General features: G+C 45.1%; 1 pseudogene; it reads right to left on the bottom strand.

The window, feature by feature from the left end:
• Window positions 1–364: 364 nt before the first annotated feature.
• On the bottom strand, window positions 365–13,770 carry LOC142776837 (uncharacterized; annotated as a pseudogene).
• Window positions 13,771–14,068: the final 298 nt, after the last annotated feature.

Below are 14,068 nucleotides of genomic sequence, written 5' to 3'. Positions count from 1 at the left end.
GCCCATACCAGCCACTTCAGTTCCAAGCGAGCGTGCCTTTTCAGTGGCAGGGGAGGTTGTCTCTGTTCGGAGGGAGCGCCTCCTGCCTGATAATGTGGAGCAACTCATATTCCTCCATGATAACAGGTAGTCATTATGTTTCATGATAACAGCTAGTCATTATTTGCATTGTGTTCCAAATAACAGTGTATGTTGCGTTAACAGACAGGCTGTTGTGTATTTTTTTAGATAAATACATCTTAAATTATTGTTACTGTAGAGGCATTTGTCCTTTGATATTCGATATTCGATTTGATATTCGAACATGAATATTCGTATTTGATTCGTATTCGAAAAATTTCATATTCGCACACCCCTAATTAAGAGCCTCCCTCACATCCGCGACGTCGCAGGTGACGAAGTCTTGTCCAAGCGGCACATCGAGTAATTCTCGTCGCCCCCTTAATCCTCAAATCACACATCCCATTTCCCGTGTCCCATCTGCGAGCTTTACACAGCGTGTGAAAGAATGAACAAAATGTAAGAATAAGAAAAATGATGAAACACAAGCGCTGTGTAAAGACGCACATGTCACCGGACTAGCCGCTGCCTCAGTTTTCATCTACACAACAGCGATCACTTGTTCGGAGTCCTGAAGTCCCCAATGTCCGTGACCTCGCAGACAAGCAAGTCTCGACCGGTGAGGAGCGAGTCGTCGTCCTCTTCGTCCTCCTCGATATGCATGTCCCCGCCTGCCACGTCCTGTTCAAGGAGCACCCGGGCGTCCGTCACCTGCTTGAGCAGGCCCCGCGCTTCCTCCTTGGTCTCAGGAAACTCGGTGCACTTGTGCGCGTACTCATACGCCGCATCCAGGTCCTTCTGGGCCAGGTGGTGCCTGGCCAGGAAGCGGCAGGCGTGAGCCAGGTCCTCGCGGTCTGCCCGGTAGCACTGGCTTTCGCACTGCCGTACGTAGTCGGTGAATGCTGCGCAGGCCTGAGAAGAGTCACAAAAGAGAGGTTCTCTATCTTTTCTTTAGTCACACAAGATTCACAGCATCAACGGCATTATTGTGCTCGCACTAAAACAAGTCAGTCTTTTGGTTTGCAACCTCGCACAACAACAGGCCCCAGTCCCATAAAACCAACAAAAAGAAAGATTTAGGAAGGTCTGTCCCTGGTAGATACTCTTCATCTTGACACTCATGATTACTTCAGGATGACACACAATCCGGGACATGCAAATATAGAGATGCCATAATCCCAGTTTCATTCTCGCATATAAAGTCAAATAGCTTAAGACAAAATGTTTTTGCAGTGTTCATCTGAGGCCATTCCAAGGTTATTTTCATACATGTTGCGTTACCACTGCCCCCCGATACACCTTGGAACGCTTGAATGAATGCATTTCAAAGGTTTTACAGAATGGGATGAACAGTAACATGCAACCGTACGATGACAACGCAAAAGTGAACCACACCTGTTCACACTCGCCGAGTCACTCATAGACACGCGCCAGCCTGAACAGGGCGAGCCCCTCAAAGTCACCGAGAGAGTGGGCCCGCCAGAAGCACTTCTTGGCCTCGTGGTGCTTGTCCAGCTTTTCGTACGCCTCGCCCAGTGCCACCATCATGCGCGAGTCATTGGGCCGCAGCTCCTGTGCTTGCCTGCATGTTGCCCGTACACAGTCAAACCTCCTCCTTATAGCAAAGTTACACCTTATACCCCTGTCACACGGGTAGTCTAGCCACAGTTAAGTACAACGGCTATTAAATCCAATGGCTGTTGTACCTAGTCACACGACAAACATAACTGTAGTTATTCTGCTAGGTTTCTGAATATGGAGGTAGGCAAGCTCTGTTAGCGTCGTAAACTGACAACATGGCGACCCCCTCGTCGAACAGGAGCCACTAGGCTCCCAGTGAATTATCCAGCCAGAAGCAAGTCAACTGGACCGTTGAGATGATGCAGATGTTGATACGCATTTTGGAAGATAAAGTGTGTGTACAAGTTATGTGTATAAGCACTGCCACGGAAGACTTGCTACTTTAATGAGTCTTGACAACGAGACACGTACCACGACGTGCGGCTACGCAGCTTGGTTGCTACCGGGTCGTTTCAAACGCAAAGCTACAGATTGGAAACAAATCGTTTTTGCGCAGAATGGTGCTGTTCTTGAACTTGTGCAATCATTTGCTACTTATGGCACTATGCATTTTCAACGTCATCATTGACTAAAGTTAAAGCTATGTTTGTTATATGCATACAAGTTGGTCCATGCTACAAGCGTGTGACAGCGCCTTTGTGTGGTTTACGGTAACTGCAGTTACGTCCGCTAAATGCAGTTGAGTATGACAGTGGTAAAGCTTACCTGTGTGACAAGGGTATTACATGAAAGTAAGTCCATTAAAACCAAAAATTTGTTATAAAGGTATATTCCTGACACTGTCTCTACTGAAATAATATTCATTTACTTCGTTATAACGGATATTTTGTTATATCCGGGTTTCTTATACTGAAGTTTGAGTGTACAGTATACAGTCGACATCCACTAACTTGACATCTATCAACATCAGTCTGGCTATGCCTAACAGAAGGCGAAGGGCTCTTTCATGTTTCACCAATCAATGCGGTCCTGTGCTTGCTGAAGCCATGTTTTCTCTCGCAGGCTTCATAACCTTATCTTCCCACTCAACTTTCTGCTTGCTGCTCGCGTGCTTGCTTTCACTTGAAATGCATGTTACTTTCAATAACCAGTGGTTCTCATGATTTCATGCTACATGCTCTGCCCATGCCCAACTCTTCTTTCTGATTTTGAGTTAGATGTTCGTAACACCCGTTTGTTCCCTGACCTAATAATAATATCTGGAGTTTTACATGCTAAGGTAACCATATGATTATGAGAGATGCCGTTAGTGGAGCGCTGTGAAAATTTTGACCATCTGGTGTTTGTTAATGTGCACTGATGTCGCACATTACGTGAGCCTCTACCATTCGCCCTTCATTCGAAATGCGACCGCCGTGGCGAGGATTGACCCCGTGACCATCAGGCCAGCAGCCGAGCACCCTAACTACTACTCGACCGCGCTAGATTGTTCCCTGATCCAGTTTATTCTCTTCCTGTCCCTGAAGGTTCCACCAATCATTTTTGTTTATATGGCTCACTGCACAGTCCTAAATTTTTCTGCTACAAGACTAACAAAACAGGTTAGATTATCCGACAGATCGAATAATGCAAGAGACAGACAAGATATCGAAAGTCATTTCACAGTTGCCCCATTTGAACACATCTCAAAATAAAACATGCACCCATGTTTGATAGGTTAAAAGTAGGAAATTAACATCATATTGGCATAGCAGGCTGTAGATTTGCAGCTTGTAGGCTATAGACTCTTGTCATTTCCGCTTGTGCAATCGAAAACTCTCAAAATGCAGCGAAATCACAAATTCATCGGGTACTCCAGTTTATTTATTTATTTACATTTCACCTACATCGCCGTAAGGCATTTCATAGGGGAGGTACGCATGAGTAATTTCACTACATAGTTTGCAATCGATACAATAGATACAACAAATACAACAAAACTCAAAATATTTAAAAAAAACACTCCAATAATGGTGAGCGTCACAAATTGCAAACAACGTCACAGTCATGCATTTGTAAACACCCACACGCTTCGAGACAACAAAACATTCTTAGTGGCAGTGATATTGTAGGCGTTGTCACAAGGAAGAAAAAAAGGATTCATGATAAGTTTCATTGAATATATCATACGGTAGACAGTTCCACACCTGTAATGTTTTTACAAAAAAAGAATACCAAAAAAGTGGGCTTTGTAGGGGTATTTCAGTATTTTTCGTGAATGGTCTCATCGATTTGAGACGTTAGTTGGTGCAAACAGATAATCAAGAGGGTGAATGGCATTTCCATTGTAATAAATACAATGAAAAAACTTAAGACACAGTTTCTGCCTCCTTACCACCAGTGGCTCTCATTTCAATGTTATGTGAAATGGGGACGTAATGAGGGCGAAGGCATGGCAAAACAGAGTTCGAGACACTTCAAAACCTTTACTTTTTGTTTATGGACCTTTCGAGAGCATGTGCCCTAATGATGCCACGTGAATTGCCAATTTGACATCACTAAGAGTGCAAAAAAAGGGGAGGAAACGCCAAGAAAGAAGAACCTGCTCAATTGTGTGTCATCAAAAGATCTTTTAAGGCCCTAATGTTGTCACGGCATGCAAACACAGACACAAGGGAGTAGGCAAGACACCGTAAACGCTGCTTTCAAAGTATCAAACCTGTGGAAAAAAAGGTGAGGTGATGTATTTTATGGCCATATTTCTCGCTCGAATAAAATAAGAATAATAGTAGCGCAGCGGCGGCGTGGTCCTTCGCAGGTTTTCGGCGGCAACGTGAACGGCGTGACCAAGAATGGGCTGTGGCGGGTGCACAACTCTACCCTTGACTAAGGGACAATGTTGCATGATGACGCCGTTGTAAGACACCATGACATCACGGGGCATGAAAGAGAACACTGAACTGACCTGTAATAGTAGAGGCAGTAGTTCGGCATCTTGAGTATCTCGTAGGTCTGGCCCAGACCGTACCAGGCCCGACAGTCCCGGCGGTTCACCTCGATGGCCTGCCGGTACGACTGGATGGCGGCATTGGTGTTCTTCATCTCCATGTACTCGTGGCCCATGAGAGTCCACGCCGCGAAGTAGTTCGGGTTGAGCCGCAACGCGCGGCCGAAGTTGAGGACGGCCTTCTCGTGCTGCGAGCGGAGCGAGTAGAAGTTGCCGATGACGCAGCATGTCTCGGGCCTGTACTTGTCAATGGCGCACACGCTATGGGCCAGGTGGCTCAGCTCAACACGCAGCTCCTTGACGTAGAGCAGGTTGGAATAGATGTACATGTTGTCCAGCCGGTACAGGTCAACCTTGCGCAGCTTCTGGAAGCACTCGATGGCCTTGTCGACTACCCGCATGTTGTGGTAGGCGATGGCGACCTGCGCCATCAAAAGTGCACAAATGCCACAATGTTACTCTTGCAGTGAAATCTAAATAAGGTAGAAGTTCAGGGGAAATATGGTAGCTTGAAGGGATTGAAAACACTTTGAATGCGGTGCTGTCACTGGAGTCAATGTTCCAACAAGCAGACTTGTCTCTTTCAAGGCTGCAATGGCCTATCTTAGAGCATGCATTTTCATGCTTCTACCTTCTCCTCCAGTTTAAATAGAGGAGGAAAGAAGAAGTGCACAAAGGGGGTCGGTGAAGAGGGTGGTGTGGCGAAATCGGTGAGTCAAAAGGAAAGAGAAAGCAGTAAGCAAAAATAAAAAAGAGAGTGGTTTGGGTGGTGTTGGGGGATTCGGAATGTAAGTGCGGAAGGGGAAGTAGCATGTTTGTCGAATTACAGGTTTCGAGTGTGAGCACCACCAGACAATGACTACTTCGTGGTGGTGATAACAGTTGAAAATTCCTAGATGTAAGGCATAATTCCCACTGGTTTTCAATGTCTATCTACCGTAATGGACAGCAGCCATTACGCCGGGGGGCAAGGCATCAGGTTTGACCTCATCAGGTTACGCAGCAGGCAAAGCATCGTTATTTGATGAAACAGGAAACATCGCAAGACATGCGACAATGACACACAAACCAAGAGCTGACTTACAACCCGGGTCTGTCTGTGTTACTGCCCCTTCTTTCGCGCTGTTTTCTGTTTCCTTGAATATGCACCAACCCGCCCAAATAAGGACTCTAGTTCATCGCTATCACTAAGATTCGTTTGTTTGGAGGCTGCTAGGACTGCCAAGATGATGCTGAGCTGCAAAGTGGTTTGATGTCAAAATAAGAACATGGCGGAACAACATCAGTGCCACTGATGTCTCGAGGAAGCAAAATGCCCCGAATGCCTACGATGTCCACCACATCAATAATTTTCTGTTCAATTCGAGCATAGTTCGTGGTGACCACTGAAAGTGCGTAAACTGAACCTCCCGAGTGCTGTAGGTCACAGACGTAGTATTTTCTTAAAGCAGGGGTTGTCAAGCATGTTGGCCTCAGGGAACCCTGCTAGGCTCTGTTAAGTGCCACGGAACGCCATCTCTCCTCGCTTTTATGCGAGCATTTTTCATTCGATTCTCTCTACATTCACATTCACGTGCAATAAACTTTAAAATAAGCTTACATGAAAAACTGATCCACTGAAATGCAGCTACACTTGCTTTCCTTGCATTAGCGAATCGGCGCAAGGCTCAGGAACACTCGGGGCCAGCCATATGTCCACTGCTGGGTTTAGCCGATTCCTGTGCCTATTTTTACAGTAGGCTAGTGATGGGAATGCCTACTCACAAGTTACATTGTTGCAAAAATACTACACTACAGCATGTCCACTGCCTTATTTTCCTATCTTCAAACATGAGAAATGCGCATAGGAGTAATATAAAGCTTCAGAGATTCAAGTGCAACCTTAAACACGTGGCCCGTTTTCGGAGTACGGTTGGATAGCTGCTGGCAGGATTCATTGCACAGCACGCGCTAATTCTGTGCACTCTGTGTTCCGTGAAAGAAACACGGAACGCACCGGACCAGCGCTGCATGTTCCTTTTGTAATCGTCTCTACCATGCATCAACCATGCAAGCATTTCAACTAGTCCAGCTTTCTATTCTATTGCCTTCATCATCCAAAGCACCGGCATGTCAGCATGAACTTGGTCAACCATTTTTCATACTTTGGCTGCATTATCTCAAGAGAATTCTCTCATTTCTGATGTTGAAGTTGCTAGCTCCCTCTGAAGACATTGTAATCCATTTTTATTGTTTACTAGGGGTGTGCAAATAATAAATTTTTGAATATTAAATGCAAAGCATTTCTTTACGTACTGCAAGCACTTTTGGCATCAGCTGTCCATCTGTCTGTCTCTTACGACTGGGTGCTCTCGTGATCACCCCCTTAACTTGGCATCAACCCAAATTAATATGGGAGGGCAAGATGGTTTGACGAATATAAAGCGCTAGTCAAAACTTGAATAACGTGACAATCCCATCACGTCCATCAACTTCCCGTTAAACAGTGGCACATACCTGTGGGCGCGCGTGTGCCACTGGTATGCACGTGTGTGCCACAGGTGACTGAAACTTAGTAAATCCCTGGGAAGGCGAGAACACACCTTAGTAATTTCAACAGATGAGCGTTAAGAAAAAGCTGACATCAGCAGGGTTGACCCAATGAACACATACAATAACTAACAGGGTCTCAGCAGGAATCGAACCCCAGCATTCTGCGTGTAAATAAAGTATTCTACCAAAGAGCCAAGCCAGGTCGAGCAACTACTTTTCAAATAGATCGCAATGTTTGTGAAATGTAAAAAAAATGGGGGATAATTCAATTTTATAAACATTACATATCTACTTCTATCATACAGCCGTCGTGTTGGGCTAACGTCAAGTCTAGTTAGGTATCATTTGCTGAAGTTGATTTATGTAGCAGTGTCCAGGGCTATGATCTTCTAGAGCACCAGCACTTCATATCAGCTTATTGCTTCTGGTGTTGCTCATACTCGTGTTCCTGTTGGCATCGTTGTGCAAGTGCAAACAACTTGTTATGTAAGCATCTGCAACTGTTCAACATATGTCTATGTGTGCAACATTTATACATATATTTAGCATCATTTCATGAAGTGTCCCTGAATAAAAAAATTACAATGCGGTCACCTTCCCTACAAATGCTTCACATAACGTATATTTCCAATGTATGCAGGATCTGCCAAATTTTTTTAATAGTGTTTGCTATTCGATTTGCACCAGAATTTCACTATTCAAACTTCCTGAGGACAAATACACTTAACGTTCAAAGTGACCCCATCAGATTTTCAATATGTGCCGCCCCGTCTCCCTCTCGAAACTACAGCAAGGTTATCTTTCAAGCTCTACCACGGCCGCAAATCTATTCACTCAAAAAAAAAACACTCGTTCCAACGTGGAGATGATATAAGAGGCAGAGAGGTAGGGGGGCTCAATTAATGCCGTTTTGAACTGGAAGTTTGCACAGGATTTTTTTATCGTCCAAAATTTCAGACAGTCGTATACACGGATGTCCAAATGGCAGATTTGGAAAGGGAGCGCACTCTTGTCCACCACGTGAGTTGGGCTTCCACAGAAGTTCAAAAGAGTTAGGAAATGGCTGAAAGCATAGCATCTTAGCCTTTTGCCTGTTAAGTGTTTTCGGCAACAAATAGTTGTACCAAGTCACGTAAATAAACGATGAGTGATTTGTCATCCAGTGACCCCCGACAGTCACTTCTGCGGTTAGGCTGCATTCAAGGTGAAGAGTTCGCAAGCTCAGTGGTACTGTGTTGGCTCAGTGAACTAATGTCTATAGCAATGGGGCTGGCTTGCTGAGGCTCAGCGACAAGAACTTTAATATGAAAGCAAAATGTTTTATACACATTTTCTTAATACGGTGCGTGGAAAGCAGTGACACTGCACACTGAGGAAAATGAAAAGCGTTCCTTTCGAGACATCTCAAAATTGTGTCAGTATGCCTTTGAAGCTAACTGCCGCTCCTTGTGCTGACCTATGCCATGAAGTCGAGACGTCTCAAAGTTGTGTCAGTATGCCTTTGAAGCTAACTGCCGCTCCTTGTGCTGACCTATGCCATGAAGTGCTGACCTGAGGTACTGACCTAAGTACCATGAGGTGCTGACCTGCACCAGGAGATGCTGACCTGAGGTACTAACCTGTGCCATAAGGTACGTGCGCTCAAGCAAGGGTCCCTTCTGCAGCTGCTCGTATGTCTCAAGCACCTCCTCACTGAGCTGCAACTCGAGGTAGGTGTGGCCGAGGAAGAACTGCTTCATCCAATGGTCGGGCAGAACGAGGCTTCGCAGGTGGTCGCAGTCAGCCACCATTGAGGACAGCTCCAGCCAGGCACCCCAGTGCAGGGGCTCGGCTTGCACAGCCTCGACGAAGACGTCGATAGCTTGCTGCCGCAGCTGGAGCCGCTAGAGGACCACGCCATAGATGTAGAGGCAGAAGCCGTCCAGCTTGGGCCGCAGGGCCCTCAACTCAGCCTGTGGGCAAGAAGCAAAGAGAAGAAGCCCAAAACACCCTCGATGATGTCAAACCCTTTAAGACACCACGAATGAAGAACTGTATGTAAATGTGTCCAACTAAAACATTACTTCAATTATGATAATTATTAGGGTTGTATATGCTAAAACACAATGTTATTATGAGGCATGCCTTAGTGGAAGGCTCTAGAAATTGTGACCATCTGGTGTTCTTTAACGTGCACTGATGTCGCACAATATAAGGGTCTCCAGCGTTTTATCCCCATATAAACGCAACTTCTGCAGCCAAAATCAAACACGCGACTTAACGTTACTTCAAGACACTCAATATTTTATTGATAAAATATAAACTAATGCTATAATACATTGGTTTGCATGACGTATAGTAATTCATCTGAAGAAAATTGTAATTTAATATCTATTTCTCCCGAGATCTAAGACAACGATGGCAAGGAATGTATACCGGATGTCATTACAAGTAACTGTAATGTAAATGTGAAGAAAGAAAAGTACGAAAGGATAAGTAGCCATGCGCGGGAACCAATATTCGAATAATGCATCCGATGCTCCACCAACTAAGCTACTATGACGGCTATCCCCACGTCCATTTTATGAGATATACATGTGCATTGAGCTAGCACTGAGAGGGAAAGTACAGGAATTCAGAGTGTCGCTGCAGAACAGGTACTCGGCTCTTAGTGAGAAAACCAACCTTAGCGTAGATACAATGAATGATAATCTGACGAGTATTATTACGGAGTGTGCAGTGGAAGTTGGAGGCAGGGTAGTTAGACAGGACACTGGCAAGCTTTCCCAGGAAACAAAGAACCTAGATAAGAAGCGTCAAATCATGAAAGTGTCACGTACAACAGACAAAATAGAACTGGCAGAGCTTTCGAAGTTGATTAATAGACGTAAGGTATGCGATGTAAGAAGGTATAACAAGGAGAGAATTGAACACGCTCTGAAAAACGGAGGAAGCGTCAAAGCAGTGAAGAGAAAACTTGGGATAGGCAAAGTCGGATGTATGCTCTAAGGGACAAAGAAGGCAAAATAACTACCAATATGGATAGGATAGTTAAAATAGCGGAGGAGTTTTATAGAGATCTTTGCAGTAGCCGAGACAACCACGACCTTAATACTATAAGAACTAGCAGTAACCCAGATGACACCCCACCAGTAATAATAGAAGAAGTCAGAAAAGCTTTGGAGAGCATGCAAAGAGGCAAAGCTGCTGGTGAGGATGAGGTAACATCAGATCTGCTGAAAGAGGGAGGACAGATTGTGTTAGAAAAACTAGCCACCCTGTTTACGAGGTGTCTCCCGACGGGAAGAGTACCAGAGTCTTGAAAGAACGCTAACATCATCTTAATACATAAGAAAGGAGATGACAAAGACTTGAAGAATTACAGGCCGATCAGCTTGCTCTTTGTAGTATACAAGCTATTTACAAAGGTAATTGCTAACAAAGTAAAGAAAACATTAGAATTCAATCAACCAAAGGAACAAGCAGGGTTTCGAACAGGCTACTCAACAATTGACCACATTCATACTATCAGTCAGGTAATAGAAAAATGCTCAGAGTATAACCAACCACTATACATAGCCTTCATAGATTACGAGAAGGCGTTTGATTCAGTAGAAATAACAGCCGTCATGCAGACACTGCGGAATCAGGGCGTAGATGAAGTATATATAAACATTCTGGAAGAAATCTACAGGGGATCAACTGCTACCATAGTGCTTCATAAAGAAAGCAATAGAATACCAATCAAGAAGGGTGTAAGGCAGGGGGACACAACCTCCCCAATGCTATTTACCGCGTGCTTACAGGAGGCTTTCAGAAGCCTAGAATGGGAACAGTTAGAAATAAGAGTTAATGGAGAATACCTTAGTAACCTGCGCTTCGCCGATGACATTGCATTGCTGAGTAACTCAGGGGACGAATTGCAACTCATGATTACGGAGTTAGACAGGGAGAGCAGAATGGTGGGTCTTAAAATTAATCTGCAGAAAACGAAAGTAATGTACAACGACCTCGGAAACGCGCAGCGCTTCGAGATAGGTAATAGTGCACTTGAAGTTGTAAAAGACTATGTCTACTTAGGGCAGGTAATAACCGCAGAGCCAAACCACGAGATTGAAGTAACTAGAAGAATAAGAATGGGGTGGAGCACATTCGGCAAGCACTCTCAAATTATGACAGGTAGATTGCCACTATCCCTCAAGAGGAAGGTATATAACAGCTGTATCTTGCCGGTACTTAGCTATGGAGCAAAAACCTGGAGACTTACAAAGATGGTTCAGCTTAAATTGAGGACGACGCAGCGAGCAATGGAAAGAAAAATGGTAGGTGTAACCTTAAGAGACAAGAAGAGAGTAGAGTGGATTAGGGGACAAAAGGGGGTTAAGAATATCATAGTTGAAATAAAGAAGAGGAAATGGACATGGGCCGGGCATGTAGCGCGTAGACAGGATAACCGCTGATCATTAAGGATAACAAACTGGATTCCCAGAGAAGGGAAGCGGGTTAGGGGGAGACAGAAGGTTAGGTGGGCAGATGAGATTAAGAAGTTTGCGGGTATCAATTGGCAGCAGCAAGCACAGGACCGGGTTAACTGGCGGAACATGGAAGAGGCCTTTGTCCTGCAGTGGACGTAGTCAGGCTGATGATGATGACATGTGCATTGAACGCAGGAGCATTAATTAGTGCCTCCGGTAACCATGGTGGTGAGTGCGGAAGAATCTTTTTCTGCCTGTAGGCATCGCGTAGCATGTGATCTTATTACGAGCTAATAGCTGACGAGCCCGTAGTAAGATCACTTGCTACGTGAAGAACAGAACAGCAAAGCTAGACAAGGACAGGTATGAAAGAAGAGCCTTTCTTGCTTCCCTTCCATCTTTAGGTCACCAATCTGCACCGTGTCATGCTTTCAAGGACAACGCGGGTAATATGAAGAGCACATCAATCTACATTCATGAAAGTTGTAGCATCTTGAGTCCGTAATATTGCAGCAGCACCGTCCGGGAGTAGAACGAACGACTATTATTATTGGCAGCAGCATCAAGAAGTAGTCGAACCTGATGGGAGAGACAGAGTTAAGGAAGCGCCACCAGCGCATTCATTTCACAGCCGGCACTATGTGGCCAGTTAGAAAAGGAGCTTTGTTAATGGACAGTTAACTTTACATTAGGATCAGCCACTTTTTGATAGTTTATTTTCTTCTCTCATATTCTTCGTGTAACCAAGACAAATGCACATATAACACAACGACAGTCCAAAAGTCATTTTTACGACTCGACAGCAGTGCCATTGAACTTTCCAGGCTTCTGTAGAAAATGTATGATACACACTACAGTGAAATCATTTTCTAACCTACAGCACATGTTCATATATTTCTTTATGCTACATTTCTGACGTGAATGAAAGTTCAGAATTTGATGGTTCAAATGGACTTGATCCCTGCCGCAGCAGTGAGATTTCAATTCACGCTTAACAACCCCACATAAACAAAGTTTCTGAAGACCTCTACTATGACGTCTCTTATTGCCCGGGCTACTTTGGGACGCTGAACCCCATAAACCAGTAGTCATGAACCAAGAAGAACACAGCCACGGACTTAAATGGTTTCATTCAGTCTACAGAATACCTTTTCCAAGATGCTGTGCTTTGGAACACATCGGAGAACAGCGTCTCTTGAACACTTCCAGATTGCATCCAGCAACGAAGAATAAGCTCAGGTGTACATTTTCAAATAACCTTTTAATTAAGACAGCAAGAGGCCACAAAGAGATAAACTCATGTTGGCAGTCCAAAAACTCGCTTTAGGTCATACTGTCAGCTGCTTTACCATTATCTACGATGGAGGCGAAAATGCTGTAGACCGGTGTGCTCAGATTTAGGTGAACGTCAAAGAATCCCAGGTGGTCGAAATTTCCGAAGCCCTCCACTACGGCATCTCTTATAATCATGGTGGTTTTAAGACGTTAAACCCCACTTATCTATCTTTGCCATGATCTATCGCTGCCAGCAGGCAGCAGTCTATCACAGCTGCTAGCACAGCATCAGAACACAATTTGTCATACGCCGAATGAGTCTTACACTGACACAAGACGAACAACCCACGAGTAATAAGGCTAAATAAACCATAATACACCAACAACAATCATCGGTGCACAGTCTGACACCGGTACAACGCACTAACAGATGCAAGCGCCGTTGACACGAATGCGGCAAGTTAGCACGTCGCAACGACGAAAAACGAATACACACCTGCAGGTCTTTGAGCTCCTGGCTCGCCCCGCGGTCCGTAGCCGTGATCGGCTCGACGGTGTCGTCCAGTCGCTTTTTCTCGTCCGAGAGGTACCTGGCGTAGTAGTGGAGAAACCGCGTCATCCCACTGGCGTTCTTGGTGAAGTACGCGACGCGGTCGTACTCCTCGAGGTCCAGGTAGCTCTTGGCGAGGAAGTACGAGTCGTCCAAGTCGTCGTCGTGGTCGGACGCCGCCTGGTCCGGCGGACTCGCCTCGACATCACGCAGGGCGTACGCGAGCTCGGACGCCCACTTTGCGCTCTGTCGCAGTCCTCGCAGAGCGCAATCGCGCCGAGAGCGTAGCAAATCACGCTTAATCACGGGGAAGTCTAAATTCAAACATTGCGACATGCTAGAGAGCGCAGAACGGCTGTGCGAAATGAATCTTCTTCTTTCACTATAGTCAAAATCAGCGGCTTAGCTTCTTAGTAACAATACCCGCCGCCACAAAACACTGTCGCTGTCGTCGCTAACGAGGTTAGTTTTAAATTGTGTCTCCTGGGGTTATTTCAGCGTGTTTTGAAAGCACTGTGTCACAGTTATTAGTGACAGCAGACAATAAATATAAAAACTTTTATGTGGTTTATGCAATAAATATGATATAAGTGAGAAGAAACTAAAGGTCCGTTCGATTCGCTTGCACCACGTGAACCAGTTCACGAGGGGCTGCACCTTACCATTCGTTTCAGCGGTGCAGCATTGACG

Source organism: Rhipicephalus microplus, chromosome X (assembly GCF_043290135.1).
Source record: "Rhipicephalus microplus isolate Deutch F79 chromosome X, USDA_Rmic, whole genome shotgun sequence".
In the NCBI taxonomy this organism is placed as follows: domain Eukaryota; kingdom Metazoa; phylum Arthropoda; class Arachnida; order Ixodida; family Ixodidae; genus Rhipicephalus; species Rhipicephalus microplus.
Note: the sequence above shows the minus strand (reverse complement) of the source record. Positions and strands in the feature narration are given on the sequence as shown.